Here is a 10,283-nt window from a genome sequence, read left to right as displayed (position 1 = left end):
ATACACATAAGACACAGATTAAACACTTGCTCAAAGCGATCTTAGGCGCTACAAATATAGTAAATCCTTAAGATCGCGATCTCAGGCATCGGCTACAATCGCCATCCACTTGCACAAAGCGATTGAAGGCTGAGATTGTTGTAAGCTACAATCGAAACCATTGGTCCGGACCAATCTTAAGGTCTTTCAATCGACCAAGATGGCGTCGACGTTGCTATTTTGCGAAGAATATGGCAGATTTATGAAGAGAGAACGGGTTTGTAGAGACATCTGTGTCAAAACAACAAGCATAGCGAAGACGGTAATACACTTATTATTATTATTATTATTATTATTATTATTATTATCATTTACGGATTAAAATAAAAAAAAGCAGCAAAGAGGGTTTGGGTGACCTTGGCACAGTCAGGCTGGTTAGGCTCATCATCAGCTCAGGGCCCTTGTTGCCCCCTCTACACGCAGCCGAGACAGCGAATGGGACTTCTCCCAGGAAGCGTTGCCTTGTCAAACCCACTGAGAATATTTCGGAGAATGTGAAGACCCCCCAACACTGCAGCGTTCTGCATTACCCAGATTGTCAGACGGGCTGTATTCCTGGTAGCAACCCGGGTACTCTCCCAATGTCAGTCATCAGTTTGAGAGGTACCAAACCTAAGGCACCGAGAACAATGGGGAGACGATCCGGCATGCACTGCTACATAGCTATAGGAGTATGTTACAGACACTACCCCGCCCACAGGCAGCCAGGGTGGAGGCCAACTCCGTAGGATACATAACATTTAACGGACACTTATGTCCTCACATGTGTATGGCCGTCGTCAAGACATGTTAACAGTATCACATTGTTTTAGGTGTGAAGTACAAATTCATATTCCGTAACAGGTTGATACGATGTCATACGCATAGAAGCCTAATAATCATCAGAAGAAAAAGTCTCTCCACGATTTCCAAGTTTAGAATTCATACTGTGGTATAAGCATATCATGTTGCTTAGGTTGTAAAATACACATTCCGTAACACGTCGATGCGATGCTATAGACATAGGAGCGACCCAGGCGGTTAAAGTGTCACGAACTGCTGTGCAGACTTGCAACCCTAAATCCAACGATCGTGGGTTGGAATCCCGGATTCGCACTATTCATAATCCTTAACTGTTTTCAGATATTTTACTCTCATTCGATACCTCGCAGGAAAACACCTGGCAAACCCTGAATTTGGAGGTTATGTTAGGTGCACCTCGTTTCAAATCTAATGTCAGCTTTCCAACACTAAGCTTTCTGGTGTCATTTGTCTGTCGCAAAACACAAACGTAAAGACACCTTTTGATTCTTAACACTCAGAAGCGACAAGGTATAAATTATCCAAACCATAACAGGAATCTTATGATTCTCAATTCGGAACTACCCATTTGAGTATCAGGAATAAGGCATGGAGCTCCGAAGGTTTCGCTCGTCATTGCCGATACATTAGAAGCTTCAACGCTGCGTGATTGCCTGACCAGAAAGCTCAACTGACGTGACATCATACGGTGGCTTTGTGAGAAAGATATTGAATTGGTTAAATATATGTTTTTATCGTGATTGGATTTGTCCGCACAAGAACCTGCTCGCGGGTTTAACAAATGTGGTAAATCACTGTATAGGCTATCCTCCAACGGGAAACGGACGCACCATGGTATCGAACATACTCAGGTCTATTAAAGGCGATGTTATACCCATATGTAATGTTGTAGACAGTTGAAAGTATATTGTTGAATGGCCCGCTTTTGACTCCAGGATCTATGTGGCTACTGGGTTTCCTCGGAACACGAATGGAAGAGTCAGTGTTGGAGAAGTAATGGCCTGTTTACTGAACATGTCCAAAAACACTGTCACATTTAACTGAAGCGGTGAACCTCTATTTTTTTTAAACATTAATATATGCACCCACTATGAAGGACATGTAGCCATCTTTTAATCATTTTCGAACATGAATCTGTTGACATTTCAGATCTACACGTCTCCTCCCCTGACCGCCACCCGAAGGGGGGGGGGGGGGGGGGGGGGGTTCTACCCCATTGTTGGCCTCCACTCACACGGCGAGAGGGTCACCCTCCTGGAAGTAGGACCGGTGAACGCCAGATGTCAAGATAATTGTTCACATACATAATTGTTTATTGTTTTATTGTTTTATTGTAAATGTTTCTTTATTTTTATGAACACGGATCGTTAAGCATGTTGTATGCTGGATGCAATCCAGGTCAAATCGTTTCAACTGTTATCCATGACATGTGTGTCTAGGCAATTGAAATGTGTATTATATAATTCACGTTGATACAAATCATTAAATGTTGGAACGACTTGAATCGAACATACCAGTGCTGTCATTTTTGTTTGAAGCTTGTCTGTTAAAAGCTTGGAGGATGAAATAAGTCAGTGTGTGTCATGTGACAAAGATGCAGTTCCGTGTTATCAAAATGTCGAACTTTCCTGATTTAACGTGACCAACGCCTCTGCGATCAGACGACTTGACCTACCATTCCTTGTTCTGCCGTGAAGCAAGGGTGTCACATTCATCAGGGACAGTGAGGTGGGTGTGGTCGCTGACACAGTCAACTGAATTGATGTCTACGTTGCTCTCTGGTTAATGACAAGCTGTTGTTCAAAATGATTGGAAACACATAAATCTTTTCTTGATAACAGTGAAGTTGTTTGGCTCACAATTGTGAGAGTTAACAAAGAAAGAGAATCATTGATAACTATAGTATTTTACATTGTCGATACACATCATTTGCGGTGGTTATTGAGTATTCAAAGCTTGGAAATTTTAAACCGACGGCGTTAACGCCTTCTATGTGAACATGGAGTTTGAGCAGTACTTGTCACAAGATACAACTGTATCATATATACTAGTGTCTGTCTAAAGCTTTGTGTCTCTTGAGGCGGTGGGGTAGCCTAGTGGTTAAAGCGTTCGAAGACCCGAGTTCGATTTCCCATATGGGCGCAATGTGTGAAGCCCATTTCTGGTGTCCTCCACCGTGATATTGCAGGAATATTGCTTAAAAACGGCGTAAAATAATACTCACTCTCTCACTCTATGTCTATTGAGCGAAATCATTCTATGTTTAGATACAACATATATTCAGCGTATGGTAATATCAAAACCATGAATGTTTAAGTCATATGATACATATGTATGTTATCTGTAGTCATCGATGTCGTTATTCCAGCTACGACTCCATGTGGCCCGACATCCCTGTTTGTCGGTTTGTGTCCGAGTGTCCACTCTCACATGCCTGCAACAAGTTCTCCTTTAGTAAAGAAACACTATCCAATACTTTTGCTACCGTTTTTGGTACTATTTGACCATGGACACATTCAGTGATTATGCCATGAAATACCCGTCTTTCACGCCAATGTTCACGAGAATGAGACCGACTTATAAACCGACATCTACTGAGATTAATACACGCATTAATAACACATGTCGTACATATTTGATATCTATACTCCATGCTTAAAATGGGCTCGGCTAACGCTCATATATTACATGTATTTCCAGGTTTCTCAGCACAATACACGTGCTCGCGGGTTTCACGGAAGTGGTAAACGTGCATCACGTCGGTCTTTCCTTCCACATCAAACTCGAATACTTAACGGGAATTACTGCTTAAGGCGGCGGTAAACTCACCCACCAATATTTGGAAAACACACAATAAAATCTGGCAAAGCTTCATGTGTCTTTGGTATGATTATTATAATCGTACATATTGGCTGCATAGTGCACTTATTATTTTCATTTTTTCATTGCAATAATTTTGTTATAATAACTTCAACAGGAGATTGTTCCTCACGTGGTGTAAACCCCTACATAGTCACATACATTCGTTCTCGGTCATCTCCGTGGCTTAACCACTATGCGACCTCTTCGTACTGGATCAGTGCAGGTACATAATTTCCCCGTGCGGTCCCGAGGTAGAATGTGTCCCCATCACCCGATATATTGCTAGACGTAAGGCGATTGAATTGCAAACCGGTGGGGATTCCGTGATAGAATGGGTACCAACCTACATGCATGATGGTAGGTTGTTAACGTACCAAGTCGGCGTGGATCGTTGATTATGATATTGATCACTGGATTGCGTGGCCCACAGTCATAAGGCTGGAATATTGCCGAGTGTACGTGGTATTAAACAACAAACACTCACACACATTATTTTCCGATTGCGGAATAAAAGTAACGCTTTCTAAATATGTAATTGTTTGTGTTCAACGCCTGTAATTAATCAATACACATCGAACCCAATGTAATGGAAGAATGTAACTTTTGTTAGAACTCAAATGTTAAAGATTAATTTGTAGCTACATGCATTAATGAAATGAAACGGATTGGAAAATTATTTTATTACAAAAATAACAAGTGTTGAAAAAACGCCTCCTAATGTAATTTTTGTAACTCATTGATTAATGGAATCAATATTTATATCATATATAAAAAATGAATTTCTATGTTTGTACCAGGTGCAGGTATCGTACTTGTTTGATCATGATAAAAGCTCAATCACACATTTTATACATGATGGTCTTTAATTTGGCGTGAGTAACGTACGCATTAACCACACGACTACCCATTAGGATATTAGTACATGTACCTCAATAAAATCCGAGTATTGATTTTGACACCCAGGGACTCCTACTGACATGAATTTCCTTCATTGCCGTACCACTTCTTTACCCGTGTTTAAGTGAAAACTTTCCTCGTCTCTGCATGTGCTTGTGCTCAACTTGGTATCGAACACCTGGTATCTGTATTTCATATTGATTCGCATACACTCGCATCTGATATAGTCGGGATGGTTCTATGGAGATTGCTTACGTTTATAGAACTATTTTTACTTTTACTGTACTTTCATAATCCTTTTTTTTACAACATTTGAACACATGAACGTGTATCCTATCGTTATAGTAATGGCAAAACATTACTGTTGATAATGTGGTCGCAACACTAAAACCAATGTGGATGTTGACATTATTTGGGCATTTACTTTCCAATTTTCAAATGGTTGTTTATAATCACTTATAATCCCAGTAAGTTGACGCTTTCTCCGCTTCCTGCTCATCAAATAATTTATATGATGTCCTTAAAACTATTCAAGTTACCCTTGGTGTTGATGGGAAAGCACATAATTATTATTCAATGCAGTAATGCTTTACAGACGGCAAACATTGAACAGATCGATGGAAGGATGTGAAATATATCATGCAACTCAACACTTACGATTATATCTTGTGGAATAACGGCTCATTAGCTTCAATTATGTGATGCCCTCGTCATATTGAAATTTCAGGGTGAATCACCAGTGCACTATACAAAGGCATTAAAGAGATTTGGAAATACGAAGAAAATTGTCCTTATGCCTTGACAAAGCAACTATATGCACATTAGTGCGTGCAAACACAATACGTCACACAGTCACCAGTGCAATTTGACTGTTCAATCAGTTTGACTAAATACAGATGTATCCATCTTCTGTAGCAATAACCTACTTTCCCATGACGGCAGCTTTGTGAAGATATGTAACAAAAATAGTCTAACTTCGATCATAGACGGCACAAACAACAGTCGACTAAATAGAAAAAATGTGTATAACCAAGTTGTCAAATATATTCGATATTGTATTCAATATTGTAGCTTTGTTGTTGATTCTCGTCAGGGTTCGTCCTTTTCAAACCTGATATTTTGATTGATCCCAAAGGCATGTAATTAAAACCTGTGGCGTGATAAATCTATCATTCATGGTCTTGACCAAATACAAGCACTATTATATTGATAAATGATATCTCTGGAGGTCAGCTGTTTTCTGGATTCTCATAAACTTTAATGGACCAATATGAAGACATATGAAATCACAATTATTATGAGTGCATGTCACGCACGTACAAATATTTGCTTTCACATTACTTTCACATTGCATAACCATTTTGTGTGACATCTATCCCGCCCCAACACATTATTTCGAATAAAACCTTTGCATTGTTTGTTTTCGTTAAAAGGTAGGGGTATGAGTGAATAGCTCATGGTTGTCTAAAAAACGCACATCATTATCAGTCTTTAACAATACATTATCCGATTTAGTTGCAAGTAATTATCAATTTCATTTATCAGGCTGCGATTTAATAATATTTTCATTACGCTACATTTCATACATGTAATTGCAAGGTTGTACTTCTAACAATGTTCGTATCCTATGCCAACGTCATCGATTTTGTTGTTTGTCATTTCAGTCATAAATGAATAAGAATTGATTAATATGTATTGATATGTGACGCAGGCTACGGGTACTGACAATAAAGAAGTTAAAATGATAGTATAAATGACTGACACTATTACATAAGATTAGTTTACATTATAAGAGCAAAAACAAATTGCAATACATCCGTGCATTGAAATCTCATATTTGTTTTGGGTATTGGTAGTTGGGTTTCACTAAGAGTACAAAACGGTGATTAAACGTCATTAGACTTTTGCTAAAGCAAAGTTTGATCATGGTTACATCATTCAATGCCTAAGAAAAGCTTTCAAAAGGTTGTGTGATGGACATGTGGAGGATACGAGGGGCGGTTGAAAAGCTCTGCGCCCACATGTAACAATGAGGATGGAGTTGGTTGCTAATTATTTGTCAACATAGCCCCCTCCGAGGTCCACACACTGTCAACGACACTGGAGTGCCAGAATGCCACTGGTGAAGAAGGCTTCTTCCAAGTGGCGTAAAACGTCACCCACGGCAGAATAACGTCATCGTAATTTGCACATTGCTTGCCAGACAGGTCTTTCGTCTAGTTTGGAAAAAGGTTTGAAACCGGGAGTCGCCAAATCTGGTGATTACGGAGAATGCTCAATGAGTCCAAAACTACAGTCCTGCATTGCAGCCAAGTCTGCATCAAACTTCCGCAAAGGCGCATTGTACCGTTGAATCAGGACAGTTTTAACTGTTTCCTGAGAGATGCCTTCTGTATCGCTATGTGCTGTGTTGTGAGTCGTCAATCCTATCATGTATTTTATCAACATTTGTCCTAGTGGTGGCAGATGAAGGTCCCTCGTGATCTTGGCTCATCTTCGGGACCTTCTCATCCTCTTTAGAACACGGTTGCCCACCTCTGAACAGTGGCAAACGAATGGGCATCATCCACTATAGTGGACAACATGTCAGCAGGGAATGCTGTTGGAGTTTTTCCCTTCAGTTGCCGAAGCCAATTTCTTTCATTTTCATCAAGAGAAAGTATCTCGTCCCTTTGATGCGACCGTCTCCGTGGTCTAGTGGTACAGCGTCCGCCGTTCCCCGGCCGCGTCATACCAAAATACGTTTAAAGATAAACGATTACGGAGGGTAACAACAAGTACCATCATTTAACGTATTTTGGTATGACGCGCCCGGGGATCTGCATTAAGGGGCTAAAACAAGGACTGGTCGGATCGGAGTCAGTATACTGTGTCTGAGTGGGGTATTCATGTTAAACTGCGGCATGGTATATAAGTGGGCTGGCACTATAAAATTGGCATTAGTACAGACTAAGGGTACAAGCAGCCGCACACACTGTGCATGCACGTCGCTATATAAGTGCATTAGTATTGGACGCGATGTTGAAACCCATTTCACCTCACCTCCCTTTAATGCCTACAGAAATATGCTACTTGTTTGCGTAACTGGTTTAAATACAACCTGTAAACATTGAAAATATTGTACAGGCAATTTGTCAGCGTGGTCTATAATTCTTTGTTGTGGGGCAAAGACCGTTACAGCCACACTCCATATCAGTGACCAAAGTGATGTCCGAAGCAATTATCTTTTTTTGGATTGGAAACACTTGGTATCGACAATGCATTACAGTGGTTTATATACACAAGCTTCGGAATGGTACATTTGGCTCTGATGTTTAGCAGATATTTATTATGATTATGGAAACAGCTTGTCGCGTTTATTGAATGACTGTCAATAATTCAGTTTCACTGAAAACAGGATATCATAATTAAAAAATATTAATATTCAATGTGCCAAATGAAAATGACGTCATGATGGTGGCTAGGCCAATGAACGTTTTACATGTTGCTTGAACGTTGAACGGTGCAGTTAGTTCCACTCCAGCCACATCACGACGTCAAACAACTAATCGAGTTTTAACCGGTGGCAGACACCATGAGCAACGATCGCACCATGACAACATGCAATAAAACAGAGTTTGTCCATCCAACAATGACGACACGCAAATCTACCACTGCACAGACTATGTCCATCCAACCATGTCTATATGCAAATCAGCGCCGTCACAGAGTATGCCCATACGATTTAAGCATTATGTACTTTGGACCTAATCTGAAAAAATGATAATCATTTTCACACATAAGATCTCGCGGTTATAACAATAGATACTGAAACGGTGGATAAGATTCAGTGTCAGTTTCAGTTTTAAGATATTTTATAACAGTCATGGTTGTATATATACATATTATCTGGGGCACGGGAGGCATATTTGCACTCATACAGATTGATTTGTGTATGATTATTCCTTGTCCGTACATATTGGAAATACTGACTGCAGAATGATATTGACAATGTATTGTATCTTAAACATAACATATCGTGACAATAGTCATCAACTTCAATACAGGAAGTAAAAACACCATAGACATATCAATTCCTATGTGCTTGTGTGGTCTTTGGTCTGCACGTATTGAAATCTAACCTGAACAACTACGACACAACCACAAGAAACGTCACTCGATGTGATGCTTCGGGACAATAGTCGCCACTAATCCCATATGAGTTTCCGTCAGCCCACAAATTCGGGTTTACGGCGTGGTTGGATTGGTTGTCATGTACATAATTGGACCCATTAATATATCGATTTCTGCAAATGTTTTATTTTCGCGTTGGCTGTTTTGAGAAATGTGGCATCCATTTATGGCGTTTACATGGGAAGAAAGTCGGGGAGCCTAGTGGTTAAAGCGTTCGCTCGTCACGCCGAAGACCCGGGTTCGAATCCCGGAATATTGCTAAAGCGGCGTAAAACCATACTCACTCACTCACTACTCAGAAAACCGTTAAATACTGGTTAAAACTACTTTTCATGGAATCCCAGGGCATCTTAATGTTATAAAATGTGGATAATGAAGGGTAGACAAACTAGGATTTCAGGTGCTGAGTAGTTGTTGTGCCGTTATGTTTTCAACAATTGAGATCGACACTAACAACCAGCATTCACCGTGAAACGTAAAGTATATATAGTAAACTTATATTACTCTCAGGAGCAGATCAGAATTTTGCCTAGTTACAGCTACTAGCTACAGCTGCAAAATTATGAGCCTAAATATTTTAAAGATTTAAAACCATGTTTCAACAATGTATTTCTTTTTTTCAAAACAGTCTGAATCATAGTTAATGTTTTTTCCAGAATTGTAAAGGGACATTGTATTGTTTACGACAAACTTCTAGGCTCCCCCATAGTATCTAATGATCGTTCCCTTTACTCCCCTTTATGTGTATTCAGAAACATATTTTCCAGATTAAGAGTTGGTACTTCACATCTCGGTAGTGACTCAGATAGACAGTCGAGTATCACGAGCGTCTGCGCATCTGTTAAAGGCCTTTATAACTTCACACTTATGTGTCCTTCTATTGGTCATTTAAGACAACGTTCTGTACATCAACCATATCTTGTACAATGATCAAGTGAACGATTCAGAAACCCAGCGCTACTAGTTGTGTCAATTAGCTGAAATCTTCAATGCTATCCTTGAACAATATCCTATCCCGTGTTAAATATAGACAGTATTAATATTCCCTATTATATAGAATGTTTCATTTGTTTCAATAGTGGCCACCACCTAATGTAAAAACAATGAATATGGTCCTGTGGTCTTTCATATAAAAAGCGTTCATTTTCCGCATCATAATTTTCATCAATATATACATCATTCATTGTGACTACTTCTAAAACGAAACCTAACGGGCCCCTGAACATTGATCTCGCAACAAGTTCAAGGACGCAAAGAATTTGTGTTGTCTGTAAGCGTGATTATCAGGGTCACTGTAACACTAGAACATACACTCATCACAAGAGATAATCTTGCTGATATCTATATAGGAATCAACAACTATTATCTCTTTTCACAGGGACATTATGATGAATAGTAATACCTTGGAGGTTTATAGATAGAGAACAACAATATTGACGTGTACTCATATAGATTTGCTCATTCGAAGGAAACTATCATTATTTCATGAATGCAACTATAGACACAGTTAA

This window comes from Haliotis cracherodii, unplaced genomic scaffold, assembly GCF_022045235.1.
Source record: "Haliotis cracherodii isolate W230 unplaced genomic scaffold, xgHalCrac1.p SCAF_8, whole genome shotgun sequence".
NCBI classification, from domain to species: domain Eukaryota; kingdom Metazoa; phylum Mollusca; class Gastropoda; order Lepetellida; family Haliotidae; genus Haliotis; species Haliotis cracherodii.
The sequence above is the reverse complement of the archived record's forward strand: the minus strand, read 5'-3'. Positions refer to the sequence as shown.